This window comes from Catharus ustulatus, chromosome 4 (genome assembly GCF_009819885.2).
Source record: "Catharus ustulatus isolate bCatUst1 chromosome 4, bCatUst1.pri.v2, whole genome shotgun sequence".
NCBI lineage: Eukaryota > Metazoa > Chordata > Aves > Passeriformes > Turdidae > Catharus > Catharus ustulatus.
The window spans coordinates 39,326,733-39,343,793 of record NC_046224.1 but is presented as its reverse complement, the minus strand read 5'-3'; the positions used below and the strand labels follow the sequence as shown (position 1 = coordinate 39,343,793).

General features: G+C 36.1%; 1 long non-coding RNA gene across 3 annotated transcripts in view; it reads left to right on the top strand.

Annotated features, from left to right (window-relative positions):
* The window catches only part of LOC116995432, a 75,592-nt gene that overhangs the window by 19,559 nt on the left and 38,972 nt on the right, over positions 1-17,061 (top strand). For all 3 annotated transcript variants that reach the window (XR_004417727.2, XR_004417725.2, XR_004417726.2), the window contains one exon: positions 4,227-4,353. This is a non-coding gene — a long non-coding RNA (uncharacterized LOC116995432). The remainder of the gene's footprint in view (positions 1-4,226; positions 4,354-17,061) is intronic.

Sequence of the window (17,061 nt, the reverse complement as noted above, 5' to 3'; positions counted from 1 at the left end):
CTGACTCTTTCTCTCCCTTATAAGAATGACTTTTTTTTTTTTTTTAAATTTTGTGCTGGTACAGAAAGAGGTCTTTGAATGCAATCTATGTGAAGTTTGATTTTCTACTGAAAGTCTTACAATTAGGGAAGAAAAAATACCAGAAATTACTTGTTATACTAGGTTTTTTTCTGTAGCTTCTTGGTCAATGGCAATCTTGAATACTTTTGGAATCAGCCCATTAAAAGCCATATTTGAGGCTTAAATTCCAAGTTTATGGTAGTATGCTGATTATTTCTGAAAAATGTGGCTGGCGCATAGTGAATTATGCTGTTGAGTTCTTCAGTCTTAAATATCTAGAAGTGCATCTCCTTCCACACCCCACTGTTCTTTCATTATTCTGTTCTCTGTTCCTGGAAAAAGCAAGATAAGACTGGGAAGCTGGTGGGGATGGGCTTTGGTGAGTGGGAGAGACATTAACAGTACTGACGGCTGACAGCTACTTTAGATTTTTTTAAATCCCTTCTTGGGCTTTGAAGTTTAGTATATTTAGTAGAGAAAAAAACCCACTAATTTAATTAGCATTTTCATTTATGGATAATTCTGTTTCAAGTTGTCCCTTCCCAAGACTAGTTTTAATATTGGTGTTATCTGTTCCAAGAAAATAGAAAGCAAAGATTGCTTGTAGGTTGTGGGTTGGGAATTTACTTAAACATGAATCTCTGAGGAGGAGAATCACTTGAGTTCTCTTTAACTCTACCTTAATTGTATTGAAAAGTTTCAGGAGATAGTTATATGAAGTATAACTATCATTTAGAAATTTATGGAAAACTGTTTTAGAGTAAAAATAGTAAGTTTACTTCAGTTACTAGTTCACAATTTTGAATTTGAATGTATGTGCACAAACTGTGCCATACATATTGGGATGGATGTTAATTCTCTTGGTAACTGACTAAATAATATTGAAACATATATATATATACATATATATAAAAAATTAGTACTGCGTCTATACACTATAACAACATTTTGGTGGAATTATACCACTTAGAGGTATACGTCTTGAACCTGAGTTCCTAGAAAATATTTTCTGGTTATATTAAACAGTATAACAATATAAATTGTTAAAGCCCAGGGAAACATGTCTTTTTGTCTTTATTGCAAATCTTGTTTGCGTGCAAGTGCATATGATGGCATGTGCATCCTTTGTTTTCTAGAATTCCAGAATCCAAGGAACACTCTTGCAAAATTTTGCTATTCTAGTCCACATTTTATATCTGTTTGCACAGAAAAATTTGAATCACTAAAACCTGCAGATTCATAAGCTTACATTTTACATTTGGTTCCTGAAAATGCCTCCTTTTCCTGGAAGAAGATCTGGGATGATGCACATTGGTCAGAAATAACCTCAAGATCCAAAGCACCAAAGATTCTTAGTATTTCATAGCTCTTCCTAGCTTGATTTCAACCTGGTTTGGCACATAAATTGTGGTTGACCTCAGACAGAATAATTCAGATGTTTGAATCTCTTAGATGTGTAGCCAAAAGCAAATTGTCTTGTTGCATGTATTTTTAAACACCTGCAAGCTGAGCTGAAAAGCAGAATGCAAATTCTAGGACTTGAAGGTACCTGTAAGATTGTGAAAATCCCTTTGGGACTGCAGAGAATCCTGGTGCCTATGAACCCAATTTTTTTTCCTAGGCATGGTGTATTTAGAAATTTAGTATTTGCTTTAATTTCTGGTAACAGAAGTAAAAATGACAATAGAAGCAGCTCATCAATAATTTAATAGTAAATGTACAGTCTGAGATAATAACTTTTGTTGAACCTTCTAATGCCTATTCCATGAGGACTGAAGGAATTGTTTTCTGCAGTTTGTATTTCTGTTTTATTGGGATAGAAGAATAATTTTTATTTCATGCATGTAAAAAATTTGTTGCAAATTAACACTAGCAGAATTGGTTCTTTCAATAGCTTTCTTTTAGTTAAGTAGGTACCAGTACACAGACAAGTGATATTTTCAATAGATTACAGAGGAATTCCCATGCCTCTTAGGAATAAGAAATATTTGACTTCCCAGCTCATGATAAGTGTGGTTTAGGCTGGGAGTTTTTGAGTACTTGGAAAAGTGCACTAATAAAAGATGTGGTGATTATTTTACCTAATTAAATGATGCATACAACTCTATACATTTCATAGATTATACAGTAACCTTTGCTTGAGATATTTCATTCTCTGGGCTTTTTTTCTTGGAAATAGTGGGGGAAGCCTAAGCTTGAGGGACGATTATTTCTACACACTGAGTTTTGAAATGTATTTTGTGTTTTGTATTTTCTGAAACTATGGGTTTGATTCCAAGATGGGATTGTTTGGTCCTTCACCATTATAAAACCTATAAAATGGGCTCTGATGAGATTTTTTTTCCTGTGGAGGCTGTTCTTATAAGCACCTATAATACAGGATTCTCTCGACTACTAAAGATGTGACTCTATATAACCATAAGCTCTTTTGACCAAACTTCTGTCTAATCACAGGTCCCTAACATGCACTCACCCTCTTCTACCAACCATCCTGAACAAAGTTGCATGTCAGTGTTTGGTAAAAAGACTTGTCTGCGCACTGATTCGTAAGATCCTCTCAAACTTTTGAAAAGTTTCAATATGTTTTTTGAAACATCGCAAACATTGATCAAAACAAAAGATCTCGTGCATTAAGGACATGGGTGCATCATGTTTAGATGACTTTGCATCGTGTGCTATTACCCAACAACACAAATTCAATGGGATCTAAACTTACCTTGGTCTTCCTTAGTTTGTCTATAGAGTTATTGATTCTAAAACCTATTGTGTTATGAAACTTAAGGCAATAAATTACACGGGCCCCAAAAATTTGTGAGTTCATCTGGCATCCCCATACAGGATCTGCTGTCAGCATCCATCCGCAGATGAGACCAAACATGCTGTCATCTCTGCGCAGAGATGCCTTTTCTTTCGAAAATCTTGTTTTAAAAAATAGACAAATATTTTGGTCCAGGGTAAAAAAGATTTTGAGTCTTAGCAGTAGAAGCCACAGTAGAGTTTGCCACGTTTCCTATGATATTTGGATCATGTTTGCCTCTTCACCTTCTGTAACGAGGGGTGCAATAGCTGCTTCTCTGAATAGTCTCCATCTTGATCTCTCTATCCCTGACTAGAATATATCTAACATCCTGCCAGTGATAACTGAGTGTGGTATCTTTTGCAGCCAGTGAAGGTAAGGAGCGGTGGTTATGGTCTTTTTCCCATCTGTGTCATGGAAATTAGCTGTGGTTTTCTCACACGGACCTCAGAAAAATGTTGACCTTGAGCTTTGGAAGCTTGAGGTGGAGAAAAAGGAAAGAAATAACTGAGCTCCATTCCATACACCAAAATATCCAGGAACAAAATCCAGATGGGAATTCGAGTGTGTTTTTGAGCACTAAGTCACCGTATGTGTAAGCAGTGGCCTTAGCTGGTATAATTTCACTTGAGGGTAATAGACTATTATAACTTTCTGACTATATACATTCAAACAGGTTGGCATACTAATACCTGATCTAGAAGAAATGTGTTAGAACTGCATCCTTAAATACATTTTAACATAGATAGGAGTCTTTTCAAATCTCCAGGTTTGAAAGGTGCCAATGATCCACAGGGATGCACATTGTCTGGGAAAATGAAGCTCCTCTGAGACTGACAGTTTTGGGATGTTGAGCTCAATAACAGCTGTCTGAGCAGTGTTCCGGGAGAGTGTAAACAGAGAGGAAGATCTTCTACATCCTATTTGAAGAAAACAGTAGTGTGATGTGATTTTCTGGGGTTTTCTTTCCTCAAAACTGTGATGCTTTTGATTAACTAAAGTTTTTGACAATGTTTGATCGTGAGGTAAACTGAAGTGTACAGCCTGTTTGAGAACTAGTTCAGCTATGAAATGAAGGCTAATTTATTATGAGTTTAAAAGGAAATTGTTTTCGGGGAAAAAGTTGGGATCTATCAAGTCAAGCTTTTATGTGAGCCTAAGTGTATTTAGCAGGTTTATTCCTGTCATGTCTTAAGACAGAAAGCAAAGTGCCTTGTCACAAAACAGCTCCAACTGTATAATTTCAAGTGAGGATGTCATCTTTATTGTGGAAAACACCCTTTTAACTTGCTGTTTTTCAGGACTTGCTGACAGAGCAGCAAATTTACCACCAATCACCTTTGTCTCACCTTGCACTTTCCCTCTACAGGTGCCAGGGTCTTGCTGAGCCCTCAGCAGTGAGGCTGTGCCGAGCAAGAGGATTGCAGTGAACCTCTTCCCATGTCCTGGGGGAGCCAAATGCCAAGTGTGGCAAAACCCTCTGGGGGGTGACACAGGTGCGTGAAAAATGTTGGGAACGTGGCTCCTTATTGATTTCAGATTAATGTTTGACATGTAGAGTGGGAATAATATTCCAGTGGCAATTCCTCGCAAGACGTGCACCATTATACAAAATAAATGTCAGTGTTTGCCCTACATGCATGCAGCCTTCTGATTCACACAGATAATTTGAAGATTTTGAAATTTAGGTTGTCCACTCCTCTTTCTTAGCAGAGAAAAAATAGTGTGTGCTGAGATCATTGCTAAGAAAATAGCATCAGAGTTTATTTTTTATTCTCCTTTTGCTCTTTTTTTGGAGACTTTGAGCAACACTAAATATTCAGGCTCATCAACAAAGATAAATGCTGAGATCTGATCCATTCTGCTTTTCTCCTGCTCTCTGCTCCACCTTCCTGTATCTCCCTCAACCTTTCTGATGACTTCTTAGTGAAAGTCTTGTTTCAGAGAGTCAGTATCAGAGAGCACAGAGATAGACTGCTGATTCTAAGCATAAATATATTCTGATAAATCAAAAGTCAGAGATTCGTGTAAGGTAAAGTCAAGTTTTAATGAAAAATCAGACAAGTTCTGAAAAACATAAACCAAACCTCATAAGCAATTCTGATATTTTTCTTGAATATGCTAGTTTCTTGGCTATTACAATTTTGTTTGGGTGCAATGTGAAGCATTTGCAATTTTATTGTCAGTGAAAAGTGCACACTTCATAGCTGGAGACTGAAATCCACTATTCCGTTAATCAAAAAATGTGCACAAAACAGGGAAAAAATATTTCCACACTCTATACTGTTAGAGTAAAAGGAGTGTGGGAACAACCTGAAATTTGCAGAGAGATTGTGTTCTCCTCTGTTGAAAATGACATCTCTAAACATCATGGTGGAGAACTCTATTCACTGATGCATTGAGAGAAATGCCTGATCGACTTATTGCTTGACAAATAATTTGAATAATGTGAAAGAATTTGATTGTCTCTATTCTGAACCTGAAGCCAAGCCTAAAAATGTTCAGAGTGTGAGTTTTCCATGGTGACTGGAATCAACCAGACTGGTGTGAATTGTATGATTTGTGCATGTAGCTGGTACCTTCTGGGATCAGGACTTGATTCTCACTGTAAATTTTCTGGAGCTGTCTGTTCCTTTCTGTGGTCTTCAATTTCCTATGTCAGCTAACTTTAGGAAAGGAAACATACTATTTTCATTAAACCAAATATCTTCTTAGAAGATAATTACTTTCCTTTGGTCAGAGAAAGGATTATATCCTCACTTCCAGTTTCCCCTGTGACTTAAGAAAACGAACAGAAAAATCCCCATGGTGAGCTAGAATGTTTGCCTGTTTTAACATTACAAAAGTTACTTAGTTCAGTCACTTTAAAGTAGTTAGAAACCATAGATACCATATTAGCTGCTCCAAGAATTGAAATATTTTTAGAAAAAAACAGAAATACTGATTTTTTCACTTAAGCTTAAAAAGGAGCTGCCAGGTGGTCTCTTTCCCAAGGTTTGGGCAGATAATACATTCAAGGCTTACTGAGTAAAGAAGCATAAGCCTCAAGCATTTCCTCTCCTCATATTCTTTTGAATTACTGTACAGTAATTTATATAAGTGGCTTCTATTGCTCCCTTAATGACTACATAATTTTCTTGCTGTGTGTGCTCACATAGGATCACAGGATGACTACGCAGTTACTTCAGTGATATCAGTACTGGACTAAATAATCTTAGATTTCTAGACTGAAATATCTCAACAGAATATGGAAAAGGAGGAAAGATATTATGCTTTTCATGCTTGAACAAATATAACAGTGATGGGAAAAAGATTAAGGCAGAGGAGAAGTATTACTTGAAACTGTGATAGCTTTTAATATCTTAGTTTTAAAATTATATCCCAATATATTCCACAAAAATACTGAATAAAAATAGTAATTTTGACCATTTTCAGTGCTTATATCCCAAATATTTTCATTTCTTCCTTATTTAGCTGACAATTTTAGAAAAAAATTATTATTCAAAGTAAGTTTTTGTACAGGATTTTGAGTGGGTATTACACCAAAAGTATTGCTTTTTTATTTACTGGCAACATACTTAAGTGTAAATGGTATACCAAGGTAGTTGAACAATATTTTATTATTACTTATTCTTTTAATCATGTAAGTTTTTTTCAACAAGATTGAAAATTTCTTTCAACTTTCAGTTAGATAAAAAGACTTCCACAAATATTGCTTAGTTACACTCTTTTACTAAAATTGTTTCTAAGAAAAGAAAATTAGGACAATTTAATGTTTCCCTTCACCAAAGAAAACAATAGTGAGAACAGAAGAAACTGTTTATCTGGAGCATGAAATGCTTCTCTGCTCTTAGGAGTTGCAAATACCTTTTGTTTCATTATATCAACAAATTTTTCTTATGTTGTGGAGCACAGTTTTCTTCCAGTCCAGAAAATGATTTTGAGATGCAGTTTAAGCAGTAAGCCTGTAATAGTTCATTATGTCGTGAATTTCCATTGCTCATTCCTATTGTGCAGGTAATGACTTTGGGGGCAGAGAGTGAAATGAAATTCCCCATTGAGTAGATAAACACTCATTTATTACTGCTTCTCTGGGTGCCAAATTATAGGCTAGTTGATAGTGAGAACCTCTATCAGTTTTTAGCCTTTGACTCCAGATGACTGAGGTAATCACATGACTCATATCACCTCCAAAGGAAAAGCTCCTCTTATGAAAGAGTGGTTGAAAGACTGTTGCTGCATTATTAATAAAAAATAGAGGCAACACAGAATCCCTGATGTCTCAGGATGATGAGGTGAGACTTTGAATTGTCCCACAGGAAATGGTTTTATTTTATTTATTTTCTTCCAGCAAGTTTTGCATTTCCTTTGTTGCCACGGGCAGCTGTAGCACTTTCATGTATAGAGTACAAAATGCAAATAGCAACTCTACAGCTGATAAGTGGTTGGAAATGCTTAGTGCCACAGAATGGAATTCCTACTTGGAATGTGTTACTTCATACATACATTTCTGTTTTGTAGTACATCCGCTCAGGGTTCCTGGGTAACCTTGCTGAGCAAGGACTCTCTGCTAAAGTCACAGTGGTGGTGATATGGGATGGTAAAATACTTGGAGTAAGCATCAAAATAGAGTCCTATTGCATCAGTGAAAAAAAAAAAAAACACTCTTCCTAATCAGATACACATTGAATTGGTGAAGGGTATGTAGTCAGAGGTTCAGTGTTTCATTAATGATGGATGATGTAATTCAATAATGTAGTTTAAAATTAACATTTAGCAAGGCTCACTTGTGGTTAATTTGTAATAACTTCAGTTTTATTTTGGTGATTTAAGTTCAGTGGTCCAGGAGCCCTGCTGTAGGAGCACTGTCTAACAAGCTTAGTTGATAATGTTTAACCAGAAGCAGAGGAGCGACACCTAATCCATATGAGATTTAAGGAGTAAGGGATTCCCTCCAATCTAGAACATTCCTCTGCTTATAGCTCACTGTCATTGTCACCTCTTTTCAAAGAAACTAGTTATCTTCATAAGATAATGCACTTCCTGATATTTCTTATTTAATAGATTTAACTTGAACATGAACACATGATTATTTCTGTGGTATCCCCTGATTTTGCACAGCAGCTTGCAATGGGTGTATGTGAAATGTCTGTCAACCTAATAAGTACTTACCTAATGAAATAATACTCCTTAGTAACAATGTGCCTTGGCTAGGTGATATGTTGAGGCAAGGGTGACGCCACAAAACAGAGTGCAAAATTTAAGTTAATGAGGTCTGGGTTTGGGGCTTTTTAAAGTTAAGTTGATTTTAAGTTAGGCATATGTTTGTCTTTATTGTCCATTTAAAAGTTTTATTAGTAAAAAGTGCTGAGTCACAGTTTTAATTGAGGAACAACTCAGCAAGTGCTAAGTGCAGTTGGCAGGAACCGTTTGTGCATGTTGGCAGTGGAGAGGACAGTCCTGTGGAAGTTAAGTGTGTTTGTAGTGCCCTATAATACTTTACTTGATCTATGACTTCCATGAAAGTCCAAAGAAAATCAACCAGGATGTTCAGCATTCTAGCAAACTTTCCCCAACTCCACAATTTGAAAGAATTAGTCAATTGAAGAAATGGTTTCTGATTCAATACATGAAATGGTGTTGCAAAGAGGAAAATACTAAATTGTCCTTTCTTCTGTGAGCAACAGGAGAAGAATAATAATGTTTTTACATTCTAGTGAGGGAGATTTAAGTTATACTTTGGGGAAACCATTGTAAGTGTAAAGTTAGTGAAGCACAGCAGCTGAAGGATTAGAGATGCTGCAGTGTCCCTATTGAAGATTCTGGGAATGAGTTCGGCAAACTTCTGTCAGACGCAGGTTAGTGATCCTTGTTGCGAGCAGAGAGGTGGCAAAGATGGCTCGTGGCATCCCTACCCACCCTGTCTAGGTCAGCTCTGTTTTTATACTGTGCTTGGGAGCAGTGAGATTAAACACTGAATTGCAGTAGCTTTTTTAGCCTGATGTGTTTAATGATTGTGTCTTTGCTCTTGGAGTGTAAGACAAAACTTAAATATGCTTTTGACCAGCAAATTTCCACAGCTTTCTTTTCCCAAGAAGGGTATTAAAAGAAAATGCAACATGTCTGTTTAATTCTATCTTAGCCCTGGTTTTGTGTTATTTGGCAGTATTCTTTGTTCATATGTTGTGAAAGAAATATTTTTCTAATAATTTGAAACAAAATTTGCATATTGTCATTACATAAAATTAAATCCCAGAAATTTATGGGTTAATTTACTTATTTAAAGAAGATTTGTGGAAATTAATTAATTTGGGGGCTGTAAAATGCTCTTCTGTTTTTTTTTTTAATATCATAACATAAATAAATAAATAACGTCCCTTTTATTCTAAATCTATGTAGCATTACATCATTTCCCACATCAATTTAAGCTCCTGTTCTCTAGAGAAGGTATTATTTACAGTAAAATCCTATGGTATTCAAAGTAATAAAATGTGTCTTGTTGCAGCTGATGAAGACATTGTTTTCTGGAATGGATGGTAAAGTTCATTGGAGCATTAAAAAGGGTATTCTTGGTTTTTCATATGTAGACACAGCCTAAGCACTTAAATAACCAGCAGAGTCATTAGGATGTCTGCCTGTAAGAATACTGGTGTTGGTGGTGAGAAAATAGAAGTATTTTTTGTTCATCACTGTCTTCCTTCCTTATTTCTCCTTAGTATCTGATCTTTCTTGTGTTAATATTAATTTGCCTGACCTATACTTGGCCTTTCCATTTCTTGTTTTTGTTTCAGTTCAAGAACTGGAACAGGAAAATTGTATTGGAGCCCCACTGATATATTTCCTTCGAATGGTAATAGAATTTAACTGACTGATATTATACAGTCCTGATGAATTTTATTTACAGCACTGGGGATTAGAAAAACACTTTCTAACAAAAACTAAGCCATTGTTTTCTACTCAAGTGCTTGTTCCAGTGTGCTCTTAGATTTGGAAAAAGAGCAGTCCAAAGTTCCATTGACATTTTTTAATTAGAAAAAATTTTAATTGTGATCTGAGACTTCGCAAAGATCTGTAGTCTTTCTGAGTGCTAAAATAAAGGTATATATAGCTTCTGCCTCTCTTAAATCTCTTCTTTGAAAAGCACAATTAAAAGTGTATTTTTGCTGCTACTGTCACCACACTTTAGTTCTATGGCAATTTTAAAGGAAGAATTTGCTTTGAGTCCAACAGGATGGGGCTGGAGTGCTACACATGAGAGAGAATATATTCTAGTGGGTTTTTAATAGATTAAAAAAAAACAGCACTGTTTGTCTTACAGAAACAAGTAAAGGGCCTCCTGTGACACATAAGATTTTGTAAGCACACTGAACTGGCAATCAGCTAATCTCCAGTGTCAGAACGCTATCAGTAATTGGATCCCCTATGAAACAACAGGAGTCAGTGGTGGGTGGATTGTTTCTTTGCAGTGCAGTGCAGGCAGCTGAGGGCTCCGTGCTCAGCTGCGAGGTTGGGGGAGCATGATTGCCACGGCGCCAGGAGAATTGAGACAGGTTTTTAATTACCGCTTTATTGAATTATTTGGTATTATTTCTTGCAAGTGTGCAATGAAGCACCATGTGAGAATACTAATTTCTACTCGGTTAATCATGGGGAGTAGGACTTCTGTTGCATGCTTGTAGCCTGCTTGTGTCTTTTAGGTTTATAGTAATCATGAGAGATACCACTTTTACAATTCTATACTTAATGAAGGTAAATTTTTGAGTACCACAATGGGAATGCCTTTTTATTCAAGAACAAAAAAGAAAAAAAACCAATATCAAAATGTAGAAGGGAGAAGTAAGAAATAACCTTATTTTCCATTGTTTAAGAAGGCCTGTTTTGACTCAACTAATTATCAGGAGCCCCTCTACTGCTGTGATTATTTTCACCAAGAGCAATAACTCCTACAAGACAGATGTCCTGATATTTTGAAAGAGTGGTTTAAATATGTATGTGTATGGGTTTTTTTGCATCTATTTGATGTTAAAATTAATTTTAGAGACAGCCATGATGTAAGATGCTCTTTTTTTTTTTGCTGCCTCAGTCCATACTTCAGTGAAATTGTATAGTATATTTTCTGAGCCATTTAGGCCCCTAGAAGGCTAACTTTTTAATCACCAAAGCACCAAATAAGGCCAAGTATTTGAAACTGTATAAAAAACATTATGTGCTTGGCATGATTTGAACAACAGCATCAAGTTTCTCTAGTTAATTTTTTCTCCAGCTTTGATATAATTTTCCTTCACCCATCACCTGCAAATGTTATTGGTGCTTGAATGCGTCAAAATACTTGAAAACTGTTTTACTATCTTATTCTAAATCTGGAGGAACTCAAAGTCAGTCCCTATTTAAATCATATCTATTGAGTGGAATTGGAAATGGATAATATCCCTGTGGGGAATAGGGAATATATAGGCAGAGGAATACATGGAGGGAGCATTTTAAAAAGAGTTTTATTTTTAATGGATGTTTGTGTGTTCTACATTTACACTCTATTTTTATAACTTCTTCAGAAATGAACAGAATTTCAGTGTTTATCATCCATCCACAATGACACTTTAATTGTTACTTTGCAGATCAGAACAGAGGGAGAACAGTGTTGTGTCTTCTCAGACATGTGTCATTACTATCTGAATAACAACAGTAAACTGTAGTTTCAAGCAGTTAAATCAGGATTGTAGCTGACTTTGTAAAGAGATCCAGGAAGGGTAAGTCCAGTAAGTTTTAATAACCTTTCAGACCAAGACAACCTTTGGTCTGATTTGACATAGAAGAGAGTTTTTTCTCTCTGGAGTTAATTGCTCCTCTTACAAGAACTTTCATGGAAGTTAGTTCCTTAAATGGAAGTACTGTGGATGAGCCCAAATCAGTCTTGTCTTTTCTACTTTCAGTGGTTAAATAAAACAAATTAAATCAGGTGTATTTGCCTCATTTTTTTAATGTTGCCTGAATGAATACTACACATAAAAGACTCCTCTTGCAGAGCCCTTAAATATCTGTCTTTATCCTGCTTTACTGGGGCTCTCTCCCTGGAACATTGGTTCAGAAGGGGATTTGAGTTTTTCCTTGTCCTTTCCAAAACTTGCTTGGTAGAGACACACACATACTGTTATGTTTTGGGGTTTCTGTTTTTTGTTTAAGATTGTTTCCTCAACCACTACCTCTGGCCATAATTTTCACAACATTTCAATATTTTTCTGCCCTGTTGTAGTTTTCTGTGAGAAGGTATTATGAGCAGGGTTTTGCTGCAGCCACTTTTCACATTTAGAGGATTGCTTTTTCATCTTATTTTGGCCTATTGAGCAAAGTGATAAGATTACTATGTAGGAAAGTTATACAAATAGATCAGTGCTGTCCTTGGCACTGATAACTTCCCAAATACTCTGTTTTCTTAGTTGTCTTTTTCATATTCCACATAATGTCAGCATCACTGATTCAGTCTTAATCAGATTCCAATTTTGTGGTTATCATATCTCTCTTTACATGGTTTCTCTTTTTTCCAACAGCATAAAAAAGATTGTTTCCTTATCTTATTTTCTTTGTGTGAGAAATGCCATTTAGGTTCTACTTTGAGCAACTATACATTTTTTTCCACCTGCTGTTTCTGTGGCTGGGTGTGCAATAAGACAGCTTCCTGGTTCCCAGTGCTGGGTTGCTTGACAGGCTGTGTTAACTAATTGGTCTCTTCCATTTTCTCTGTCCTCATCTCCTTTCCCTCGCTCCCCCAGCTGGAGCAGAGCCTCACTGAGAGCAGCCCAGAGGAAAGGATTCTCCTTGAGCTTCTGACAACCACCTCGTCTCCACTGCTCTTATTAGTGAAACAAAAGCGAAAGTCCTCGTGTGGGCTTCCCGCAAATAGTGAGGACTCAAACTGTGAATTCAACGTCTTTCTCCTACTTTGCAGCTAGGAAAGAGACATATCGATGATGTTTGAGACACAAATCAGGCAGCTTTTTGGGAACACCAAAGAGACGGTTAAGTTGTTGACACAATATTTGTTTTGTCCTTTTAGAAGCAATAGTAGCACATCCCATTTAGTAAGGTAATAGATTTAAGAACTGAATCACAAGGTGGGTATCATATGAGTGCAGCACTCCATTCTCACACACTATATATAAAATATCAACATTCTTCTTCTCTTCAAATTGAATAAGCCCATTAAAAAATGGATAGCTTTACCAGTGTTTAGTATTGTGTTTACCTTCTTCACGAGAATTTTAATTCAGTTTGAAAATTACAGAAAAGATTTCTATTCATGGCATTTCATGACATCATTTGAACAACATTTACTGGTAAATTGATGCCATAGTAACTTTTTAATGTGTATTTCAAGTTGGGAATTTAAACATAACATTTGATGTGTTCGTGCTTGAAGCTCTACTTTAAAAACAGTGTACTGAGCAGAATACAAGAATTTACAACTACAGCATCTAACCTGTCTTGATTCCACCCAATCAAAATGTCCTGTAAGTATAATATGCTTGTGTTTGAAAAAACTCACCATTGAATAGTAAATTGACTCTAGTTTTGCACATATTTTCTTTTCTTTTAAGAAGATATATGGTCCAAAGTTAAAGCTTTTGGGGCATCTTTATTCTGTATTCCCTGTTTAACTTGCTAACAGCTCTTTGTTTGCTTCTTTTTTTCTTTGGTCTATGGTTCTGGACTAACAGTCTATTTAAAACCTATGTATATTTTATTTCTGATATAAATACACCCTCAATTCCATGGCAAGGTATTTTGATAATTTTGGGATTAGGTTGCTCTTTGCTATGACATGTGCCTAATGATCATGATTAAATCTTGTATGAACTATAGCTTTCCATATTAGGTTAACTCAAACTTTAATCTGCTGCAGCTTAACATTGATAATATCCCAATCACCTCTGTTAGGGTTACACAGTTGTCCAAGTACACTATAAACTGGCCTTGACCTGCTACAGGTTCTGCAATTGGCTTGTTGGAGGACATGATTAGCAGGATCTATGTCTCTGGACATTAAGGGTTTTCCTTGTATATCAGCTTCTTTGATGTCCACAGTAGCATTCAAATCAATGCAACTGCACAATGTGACAAATGCCACCAGCCACTATGGCAGATGGCCACCAAAGTTGTTGACCTTCAGGCTAAATACTCAGTTAATTTTAATATTGACTCTTGGATCCATTCTCCCTTTTCCTATTGACTCATAAAAATCAGTGGAAAGCATCAACAGAGAAGTTTCATTTAGTTCTTTTTGACTTGACTTCCTGCATGTTGTATGTGTGTGCATGCCTATACATAAAAATAATTCCCAAAGATTGAAGTTCATTGGTAACTTGGTTTAATTTCAGCATTTTCAATTTTAAATTCACAAAATATTTAGGTTGAAAAATTTGTAAAGTGTGAACAATTGAATTTTAATTGTCATCACTCAGGATTGAATCTAATCCTGACTGCTAGATCCCTTAGCAATTTTAAAACGTTTTTATTAATAATTATACCTGCGTAAAACTATTTTAAAATAAATGCCAATCTTCAAGGTTATGGTGTATTTTTTTACCTATTTCAGTTGACTAAATGTCTTATAACAGCCTGTAATGTACAGCAACAAAATTACTTTCATTATCATTTTCTCAGTAATGTACAAAGCAAAAGTTTGTCAAAGAAGCTTACTAAGATGTGGGTTTATCTGGCATCCCAGTGTTTAAGGAGTTGTTTAGGTTAAGATCTGAAATCACTTTCCCAGGAAAGTGAAAGAGATGATGAAGGGCAGGGTATTATCTCTGACCACCAGTGGCCATCTCCTCCACCCATCTGCTCTCTGGGAGGAATTGAGGCCCTGCTCGTGGATGGCTCTGGGTGGACACAGGCAGGCAACTGATGAACGCTATGAAGTTTGTGCCTCCTGCTGGGGTCTGTGGAGGCTGTTCCTTCCTCCACTTTCCTTTGAGCAGGAGAGGACAGAAAAGTCAGGGCTGGGCTAGGCAGCAAACACCCTTTATGCAAAGATGAAAAGAGAATCTTAGGGAGGAGGTGTGAGTGTTGTCTAGCCAATTTGTCTGCTGTCAAGTGCCTTTCTGTATTTCTGACTAGTCAGTTCAGGCAGTTTCCTTAAAAATCAAAATAGGTAGCATTCTGGTGTGTGTCAATGAATATGCAAACAGACAAGTTTGGGGATCCTTAAACTTCAAATCTCTTAACCAAATGAGAAGTGTTAGCACACTTCGCAGGGGAAGCAAAACAGAACTAGAACAACTTATTCTTCACTAGAAGGCATCACTGCTGTCTTTAATTGCTCATATGACAATGGGTACATATGACCACCTTTCTTTGCTGCTATAGTAATGCCCCTCACAAAATCCAGAATAGAAATGAATCCTGATTGAGGATCCAGTCAAAGACTGCTCTTAAAACTAAATATAGTTTTTAAAGGGCATGTTGTGCAAAGTGTCTACGATGGTTGTTCTTGAAAATGAAGATAAGATTTTGAGAAGAAATTAGAAAGTTTATTTATATTTGTCATAAGTTTTTCTTCAACACCGTATGGACACCGTATGGAACATTTTCAAATATGAAGTGAGGGAAAGAGATTATTCAGAAGAAAATCTGTATGGTATAAAGCCTTCTATTTCATAAAAGAAATCAGATCCAAATTCAACTAGTAGTGATTCAGTAGTTAACAGTGAACAGTTATTGCTTGGTCAATAGCAAAATGAGAAATTGAGATGATACTTACTTGGTATTTTTCAAAAATTCTTTTCCACCTGAAGCAAATGTATTTGCTGATGTTAATGAACATTGGGGATGCACAGGAAATTAAGCTGCAGGAATTTTGTAGGGCATTTGATTTGTATTTATCTAATGCTCATGATTTAAACTTGTAGTAAATGAGGGCAGATGTTAGAAAGTCCACTGTTTTGACTGCCTTTAATTTCTTTTTTAGACATTCTTTCTGTACTGTTTAAATCAGATTGCACTTTTCATTAACTTCAGTGGATGGAGGATCATGCCCTTGCATCATAATTTTATTGAGTCATATTGGAAAAAGTGTTCACATAGACCCTGGAAAAGCTTCATGTATCAAAGCAAACAAACTAAATTACGATTATATTTAGAGAACGAGGAAGAAGACTTTAGAGTAGAACAGATTCATATAGATGGTATTTGCATTAATGGCAAGTGCTAGAAAGGTTTGCATGGTGTAATTCTCCCTTGATGGCTGGGGAGTATATTATAGATGGAAGGTGTTTCCAAGCCATTGCTGTTACTTATTAGTCTGTTCTAGGAGTACAGCAAAATTTCTGGCTGTGGAAATGACTGAAAAATATTTGTGAAATTAAAAAAAAAATCTGAAAATTTACCATCTTCAGTAGAAGCTCATATAATTTTAATGTATGCTGTGGGTTCAAATTTATGTCCCTTTGTCAGTAAGCGAATCTGAAACAGTTTAGTTGGGAAATACCTATTACCCTTTTCCTCAGTGGGACTGAGCTTTCAAACCTATTCAAATTCATCATCAGTCTTGTACAAATTATCTTAGAAAGCCCAAGGAAAATTCAATGGGAATATTTCCCTCAGGATCACCATACTGATTACAAAAAATATCCATGCTTAATACTGAGTTTATGCTTATATCTTTTCAACTTGTCATGAAAGAGATTCAGTGTTTACATTCAAGTGGAGTCAGTGATGTTGCAAGTGCTTACAGCTCTGATAAATTTTGTAACAGCTTGCATTTACACCAAACTCTGCTTTGCACTTCTGACAAAAATACATATGTAACTCCCGGGGCATAACATGTGTGTTCATTTTCTCACCACACATGCAAATCTGATGCATCAGACTTGACAGTGTATAACAGAACATTTCCTATTTTGAACTAGCTCTGCTAACATTCTGTCACATTCTGTAATAACCCTTTACCTTTCCTAGGGTCAACCACAAATGTTTGCACTCATGAAAAGTTGACAGTGCCATGCAACACTGATTCCTTGTCATTACCATCAGCTGCATGATCCTATAATGTACAATATCAGCTGGAACTCAGTTGTGAAATAAAGACCACACAGTTGGCTTTTGGGACCTCCTGCATTAGTCTTGTGAAATTCCTATGGGGTATGACATCCTTTTCTTTAAGAATGCATAACTTTCTTACAAGTAGTGCTACTGTTTGCTTTCTATTA